Source organism: Bos grunniens, chromosome 5 (genome assembly GCF_055505025.1).
Source record: "Bos grunniens cultivar Pamir isolate PY7600 chromosome 5, Bosgru_T2T1.0, whole genome shotgun sequence".
NCBI lineage: Eukaryota > Metazoa > Chordata > Mammalia > Artiodactyla > Bovidae > Bos > Bos grunniens.
This window is the reverse complement of record NC_141169.1, coordinates 104,095,307-104,104,222: the sequence shown is the minus strand read 5'-3', so window position 1 is coordinate 104,104,222 and position 8,916 is coordinate 104,095,307.

Below are 8,916 nucleotides of genomic sequence, written 5' to 3'. Positions count from 1 at the left end.
GAGAAGAGAGGGAGAGAGGGACACAGATTGTACTTAAAGAAATAATACCAGATAAGTCCCAAATCTGATGAGATTTAGACATCCAAGTTCATGTAGCTAATAGGTCACTCCTCAGAGTTCATTCAAAATGATCATCCCCAAGAAACATTGCTTGTAATCAAGAAGAAGAGAGAATTTTATAGGCAGCAAGAGAAAAGTAAATGCTCACAAAAAAGAAATTAAAAATATCAGGAGAGAGAAGATAATATATTCAAACTTATGCAAAAAAAAAAAAAAAGTCTACCACCCAAGAATACTTTTCTCAGGAAGGTTGTTTTTCATAAATGAGGACGATATAAAGACTTTCCCAAACGAACAACAGTTGAGGGGATTCAACAACATTAGGCTTGTCTTACAAGATTGCTGACAGGAGTTCCTCAAACTAAATGAAGGATGTTAATTTTTATATGAAAGAAGTGAAAATATACAACAGACTTTTAAATACTGAATCCAATTCAGCATACTCTGACACTGTAATATGGTAGTGTGCTAATCAGGTAGGTTTAGTCTAAAGAAAGTATTAAAATAGCTATAGAGAAAAATATTTTTTTAGTGGATATACAATATAGAGAGAGGTAAATTGTGACATCCAAAACAAAATGCATAGAAGGGGATAAAAAGGTAGAACTTTTGCATGTCATTGGAATTAATTTGTTATCAGTGTAGTATTTACTGTTGTCCCACTAAGAGGTTTTATGTGAGCCATGTGGTAACAAAAATGTAAAAACCTACAGTAGATTCACAAAAAGTGACAAGAAGGGACTCAAAGAGCAACAGTATCCAAAATTATCAATTCACAGTTCTAACTGTTGTGCAGAACAGTTGAGTTGTCCTGGTCTCCACATCATCTTTCAAGATCAGCCAAAGAGGACTCTCCTTCGAGAAGTGAAAGACTAATTAAGCTGTCTGTTATTTTAAGCCAAAGAAGTCTTTGGGCACCTCATCTGTTTCCGTATGTCATATCGATGGTGCAGCTGTACTTTTTTAATTGCAAATTTTCTTCCTGTGATATTGCTGTGTGGTTTTAATGAAATAACTGCCAATGATAAATCATATGAATATCCTGTCTCCTCAGTTGGGTTTGATTAAGACTTATTAAGAAGCCACATGTAGATACTTTGTGGTTTGTCTTGTGTATCCTTAGAGATAGAAATTTGCAGCGTTCGTTGTGACATATTTGTTGGTGATAGCTGCTTATTTTTGAAAATGAAATTTTGCCTTGGTAATTGTCAGAAACATTTGCCTTAAAAAAATATTATCTAAATGATGTTCTCAGAAACATTTCTTTATACTTAAGACAATTTATCTTCAATATTTAGTACAGTGTCATTCAGCCATTCAATAAATATTAGTTGAGCATCTGTAAAGTTATAGAGAGGGGAAATATAGAGCTTATACACAGGCACAGGCCTCACTCCAATCCTGGGCCCTGGCAAGGCCTCAGAAAATGCCTGCAGACTGCAGGAGCCTTGGTTAGCATGCCCAGATTGGGAAGCATTTGATGACAAGGAAAAGAGGTTTGTTCACAGAGTCTTTGATGTTAAAGGAGGAACACATTGCTGTATTTTCCAGTGTTCTGAGGCTGGTCTGTGGGCAGGACTCATCTGCACCAAAGCTCCATGTGCAATAGAGCCTCAGTTCATAGACTTTGAATGTGAGCAATCACTCAGGCTTTGAACTCTGAGTGCCACCCCAGAGGCACTAACCTTAGGTTGCAGTGGTTTAAGAATCACCACCCACAAGAACTCAATAGCTCTGCAGTTGGTAATTACATCAGCTCTGAGCAGAGGTGGGTTAATCATAAAGTTAATGAAGTGTGTTCTTCAGAGCCTCTCCTTGCACCAGCCCCTTCCAAGTCCCGAGGGGGGCCCTAGGGCTGTGGTTGAAGCAGAGAGGACTCTATGATCCTTGCCCCCTCACCGTGTCTTCTGCCTGCCTTTTGCCTGTGGAAAACTTTAGTCAAAGAATACGTTTAACTGGAGAAGCGAGAAACGTGGAAACAAAGGAAAACAGTCAGAGGAGACTAAATAATAATAATGTAGTCATTAAGCACAGTCAAGGACCTTTAGTTCTTTCTCAAGGGTTATAGATGATATTCTGAGCCGTGTCCTGTGAGCTGTCTTATAGACACAAAACACCAGGCGGAGCAGTGAACTACATGATGACCACACTGTACCCAGGACTTGAGCATCCACAATTCTGAGAACTGACCACAAAGACATGGGAACAAGTACACCCAGGCACTAAAGATCAACTCTACCTAAAACAACCAGTGGATGTTTTGGATGGCATCACCAGCTTGATGGACATGAGTTTGAGCAAGTTCCAGGAGTTGGTGATGGACAGGGAAGCCCGGTGTGCTGTAGTCCACTGGGTAACATAGAGTTGGACACTACTGAGCGACTGAACTGAATTGAAAGTAACCAAGATGACACTAGTCAGACCACTCATGACCAATTTGAAGATGACTCTACTATTTCTGCATGTAACCCCCCTCCCACTTTGTCTATAAAACTCTCACCGCCTGCTTGTCATGGGGGTGAACGTTGGCCTTTGAACAGATGGCTGCCACTGCTCCTGCCAGTTGCTGGCATATGAAATAAAGCAAACTTTCTTTTCCACCAACCTGCCCTGTATACTGGCTTTTAAGCAGTGAGCAGCCAGACCTCACACACATACTTTCGGTAACATGGTCACAAGAAGATAGGCTTTGAATGTGCCATTTTCTTCAGTTGAGGGGGAAAAAATTCAGCAAGATTATTTCTTACCCAAAGGTGAAGAAATTAATTAACTACATGGAGCACTCCATCCAGAAATCAGATTTGTTCAGGAAATCAAGAAGAAACTAAAGAGGTTTAGAAAGTACATGCTGCCTTTTCATTAGTACAGGATTGATGGAAAGTAAAAATATGATGAACTGACTAACTCAGAGCAAAGGAGAGCTGTTTAAGGATGAAGGTCAAGATGCTAAGAGACAAATTTGGGAAACTGAGCCTGACTATCAGCACAGAGTGATGTAAAGGGAACAGGAGATGCACCAGGGGTGGGTGCTCTTAAACAGGACTTAGATCTAGTTGTTGGTCAATCAGAAATGGTGACTGAGAACCAACCAGGCCCAACAGAGGATGCAAGCTGACCACCTGAGGGAGTAGCTTGGGATGAAGACACAGAAGGAAGAGGAGATCCAGAAAAGTACCTGATTCATGTGACAGATTTTTTTTTTCAAGTCTTGTTTCCCCTTTGGATCTGTCAGAATAGACTCTGTTCTGCTACTGGAACAACTGACCCCCAAATCTCAGAGGCAACACATACATGCATACATACATTCATTACCAACCTACACATGTACCATGGTCAGTGAGGCACCATCAGCTCGCATGTGCACCATTTGGAACACACAACTTCTGGGGCAGAAAAGAGAGAGACTAGAGAGTCACATGGGGTTTTCATGTCTCCACTTGGAAGAGACACATGTGACACTACCCATGCTTCATTGTCCAGAATGAGTCACTGGGAGCTAGAAAAACAGCTATTTGATAAGTATTATTGTCGATGCCACATCCTTAATAGCAATGCTGTCAGTTTTTTCTTCCCTTGGTAAAGTTTCTGAGCTACAGCCTTGTGCAGAAATTACATGTGATTGGACCCTCCCCAGAGTGAGATTTGAAGAAGGCATTTTCTATCTGGTTCCTTTGTCTGGTGTGTCTCTGACTCCTTACTCCACTTCAGTCTGTGCCGAGTGGGATTAGTCAGATTTGTGTCTCCCCTATCCCTTTCCCGCTCAGTATCATTAACTCTGGGTGATTTTCAGCATTTGTTCATGCATTCATTTCTTTATTTATCCACTATTTGTTAAGCTTTTTCTATGTGTCTTTACTTGACTTTAAAGAGATATTGAAGAGTAAGACACAATACTTGCTCTCAAGAAGCCCCCACTTTTAAGACAGTGGGCAAGATTTTATAGATTAAATAGACACAGTAGTAATTTTGAGCTGGAGAAATTAAAAAGAGTTCACAGAGGCGACAACTCTGTGCATTTAAAAACGAGAAGATTTATGAGTTTTCTTTCTGTAGTGGGCTTAAAAATGTGTCCCCTAGAATTCAAATATACATAAATGTAATATACTCTTTTTATCACTGATTTCATCTTGTGCACTAGCAAGGGATGTCTGTGTGGACTGAAAGTTCCATAACATTAGCACAGACTCTCCTATTTAAAATTTGTCCCTCAACTTAGCTTGGGTTCATTGTATAATTGTTTTGTCATTTCTAGTTCAAGCTCCCTGCTCAGACTGATTTTTCTATATTTAAGGAGGCACCTTCTTGTCTCTCCTCCCACAGATGGTGTCTGGGGAGGGAGGGCTTCTTTGTTTCCAACAGCAGTGGGGAAGGGTCCTTGGTCTGCATGCTCTCCACTTAGAATCTGCTTGTCTTTGATTTCTTAGCTTTGATCTGCTCTTGTCTCTGGGTATCTGATGTTGCACTATGGAGAAGTGAATGAGGCCAATTCAGTGCCACACTCTTTGTTTGATGGGTACAGACTATAAAGGGCTGAACAGAGGTGATGGGCTGGACAACACCAGCTCATAACCTTGCTTTCCTTCATGCCCTGGTGATGAAGTGGTCTTTGGTAAATGAGTCTTTACGAACCTTGGTCCCATCCATGCAAAGAACACAGGTGGTGGGGCAGGTCTCCAACGCTTTGGTATAACAACTCAGTTAATAATTTTCCGTTAGAGTTGTATGCCTCTTTATATTTTGTATTTTAGTCACTCTGATTGGTCCTGAGGAAATTTTCCTCAAGCAAGAAGGTTTAATTATTAACTTTCCTAGCAAAGAGATTACTGAACCTCTGAAACCACCATATTCTCATGGTGATTTGGGAATAATAATGCTACATGTTGTATTTCTTTACAATCCATAAGGACAAATAGTTAGCCTAAGTCAAAGAACAAGATTTTTTCTGCTCTTTGCTTCTGCACTTCTAATTCAACACGGAAGCTGTTCACATTTTTTATAACAAAATTGCTTCCTGTTACAGTTGTGTGTGGTTTGAATTGAAAAAGTGCCAAATGATAAATACGTAAACATCCTGACCATTTGGCCATATCTGATTAAGACCAGAACAGGAGGCTTCATGGTCTTCACCTGTCAGTGCACTGTGGCTTGTCTTTTTTAATCTTCAGATATACAAAGAAATTTGCAGCATTTACACGTGTTTAGAACTGGCTGTCTCAGCACTGCTCTTGTACTGGGGCTAGGCTGTTTCTGCTGCTGCTGCTGCTAAGTCGCTTTAGTCATATCCGACTCTGTGCGACCCCATAGATGGAAGCCCACCAGACTCCCCCGTCCCTGGGATTCTCCAGGCAAGAACACTGGAGTGGGTTGCCATTTCCTTCCCCAATGCATGAAAGTGAAAAGTGAAAGGGAAGTCGCTCAGTCGTGTCCGACTCTTCGAGACCCCATGGACTGCAGCTTACCAGGCTCCTCCGTCCATGGAATTTTCCAGGCAAGAGTACTGGAGTGGGGTGCCATTGCCTTCTCCGAGGTTGTTTCTAGTTATTGTAATTTACTGCATTCATTGCAGAAAGGTGTTGAAGTGAACCATATGTAGCTCATACCATTTAACAGTATTGAAATATCATTAAAACAAATGATGCAGCTTGCATTGTGCTGTTACATCCTCACAAGTTAAATTATTTCTCAAAAGATTTCTTTTTGATTGAAATGATTTGTATAAAATATCAGGCTGACATTCATTCATTCAGGTACACAAAAGACATCATTTAGGATTTTTAATTAGCCAGGCATTGGGGATATGAAGGGGAATTAGATGCAAAATGTTTTGCCAAGTACATTCGAGTTTATAAAGTAAAATGATTAAGTAAACAACTTAATTCACAAAAGCTCTCCGATGGTAAGATTGAGGTTCTTGACCAGTTGCATGGGGCACAGAGAGAAGGGGTGATTTGTGGAAGACTCACAATTCTGATTGTCACCAATCACCATCACAGCCTATAGTTCCTGAGAGAATTCCAAGAGCCACAGCCAAGGCTCCAGGTAACAGAATTGAATTCCTGTTCTAGAGTCCTGGGATTCCTGCGACGAGATGGTGGGAGATGCCCTAACTCTGCTTCTTTACGACTACTGTGTGTGTGTGTGTGTGTGTGTGTGTGTGTGTATGTGTGTGTGTGTGTGTGTGTTAGTCACTCAGTAATGACTAACTCTTTTCGACTCAATGGACGGTAGCCCTTCCAGGCTCCTCTGCCTATGGGATTTCCCAGGCAAGAATATTGAAGTGGGTTGCCATTTCCTTCTCCAGAGGATCTTCCTGACCCAGGGATCGAACTAAGATCTGTATTGCAGGCAGATTCTTTACCATCTGAGTCATCAGGAAGGCAAGATAACAGTAGTACATAATACTGCTACTATGTACTACTGTTATTGTCTGGAAAATTCCATGGACAGAGGAAGCTGGTGGGCTACAGTCCATGGGGTTGCAGAGTCGGCCATGACTGAGCAAATCAGCATCAGCGCATGTACTACTGTGAACTAGTGTTGTAATATCACATGCTAATGCCAACTCACCTAATCCTCACCAAAACTCAGTAATCTAGGCATGATCACAACCCTCCTTTTACTAATCAGAGAGTGTAAGAACCCTGTTCAAGGTCCACACATGGCATGCAGCTAAACTGTGAGTCAATACCAGGCAGTCTGGCTCCCCAGTCTGTTCTCCTCACCCCTGCCTTCCACTCTCTCAAGTTCACTGTGGACACAGCTGGGTTAGTGTCCTCTCTAAAACTTTCCTTCTCAAATCTTTTTTTTTTTTTTTTTTTATTTTTAAACTTTACATAATTGTATCAGTTTTGCCAAATATCAAAATGAGAATGAGATTGGACACTGAGATTTTCTTATGTGTCACAGAAGAAGTAACTTCTTCTAAGGGTGAGTTGGTCCATGTTGACCCTGCACCCCCAGCTCTGGGGTAGAGGGTGCTGCCTGGGAACAGCCTGCCAGCCCTGAGTTAGCCCCTCATTTCCAGCCCCTCCTTCCCTACAACAGAGTCTGGAACCCTCAACAGTGTCTTACCTGTGAGATCTCAATCCCAAGGTGAGTGAGACCGTGTGTACCTTGTTCACTAAATGCATCTGTGTGTCATCCCGTGGGAGGGATACTCAACCCCAGAAAGCACGTCCTGTGTTCTAGGTGGCTGTCCCGTGGTTTCTGGTGATGCTGTGGAGTCCATAACTGGGTAAGGAATGATGACTTTGGGCCCAGAGGGAGTAGAGCATCAATTCTAAGTAACTGAGCAGATCTTGGTCCTTCTCCAGCCCCTGACTTTAAATTTTGGTTTTGATATTTATAATCAGTTTTTATCATTGATGTGTTAAAGGTCCAGATATAGGAGATGGGGCTCAGGTACAGTCACTGGGCTTGAGAGTGAGAGGACCAGATGACAAGGAAGTGAATCTTGTATAAATAATGGGTAAATATTAACATACTTAGAGGGAGGAAAGCTTGTGTTTAATTATCTTTTCTCCTGAGTCTCAAGAAGAAAGGATGGGTATTACAGGACAGAGAAGCTGTGTCTGCGGACCAGGATGAGGGTCCTTCTGGTGTGGGATGTGGCAGGGCTGTTAAATGGCCAGCAGCTGCCCTGGGTGTTGGCCAGGCTGAGACATTAAGGTGGGCATGTGTGTGTGGCTCATGAAGCTGTCTCTGAGCTCTGGTGGGGACCCTGGGGCCTGTGTGTCACAGATGCTTCCTTCCACGTCTGTGCTGAAAAGGAAGAGTCAGGATGAGGGGGCCTCAGTCTGGGGTTGTTTGGACCACAGGGCTGCATCATGGGAATCTTGAGCCTGAGGGGGCATGAGGAAAGGGGGCAGCACATTAGTGACCTTGAATTTTGATGAGGGAGCTCTCTCTTGCATCTCTTATGGTCCTTCTCTGTTCTATACTCATCCCAGGATTACTTTCTGGGAAGCATCTGAGAGCTTCTCTGATCAGTGGAAACAAAACAAGGCATCAGTGGCTATACTGGACATCAGTCCCTTCTGCTTGTATCTGTCCCATCAACCCACCTGGGATTCCATTCTTGTTGCCACCTTTCTTCTTAAATGCAAAACTGAGAAGGTGGGGTCAACTGATGGTTCCAGGAAGCAAGAACCCCTTCTATTCTCTGCTTCACTCACCCCTTCTTTCCCCATCACATGCAGCTATCATGTATAAGAAGACTTTCTATTTCCCCTTCTGTCTGGAGCTGTTGCCTTAAATTACATTTTGCATCGTTGTAGTTATGGTTTATAATACAAATGTATTCTGAATCTTATCAAACCATACTCTCAGCTTATGAGGGGGATAAATGTGAAGTTTAGAAAACTTTAGTCTTTATAAACTATAATTTTCTTGTTGTTGTTTAGTTCCTTAGTTGTGTCTGACTCTCTTCAATTCGATGGACTGCATTGGACATGAAAGGACCACCAGACCCTTCTGTCCACAGAATTCTCCAGGCAAGAACACTGGAGTGGGTTGCCATTTCCTTATCCAGGGGATCTTCCTGACCCAGGGATCAAACCCACATCTCCTGCTTTGCGGGCGGATTCTTTACTGCTGAGCCATCAGGGAAGCTCCGTGCTTTCTTCTAGAGATCCCTGCTACAAATTTGGAAGACTAGAGTTCAATGATGATTCCTCCTCTCTTTGTTTCCTTTAACAGCAATCTCTTTCTCTCCATAAACATTTTTTGGTGAATAGCTGAAAGAGATACTTCACATAAAATGAAATGCAATAAAGGGACAGAGATTTAACATGTCTGAACATCCCTATAGGGAACCCGCCTGCCAGTGCAGGAGACACAGGTGACATGGTTTTGATC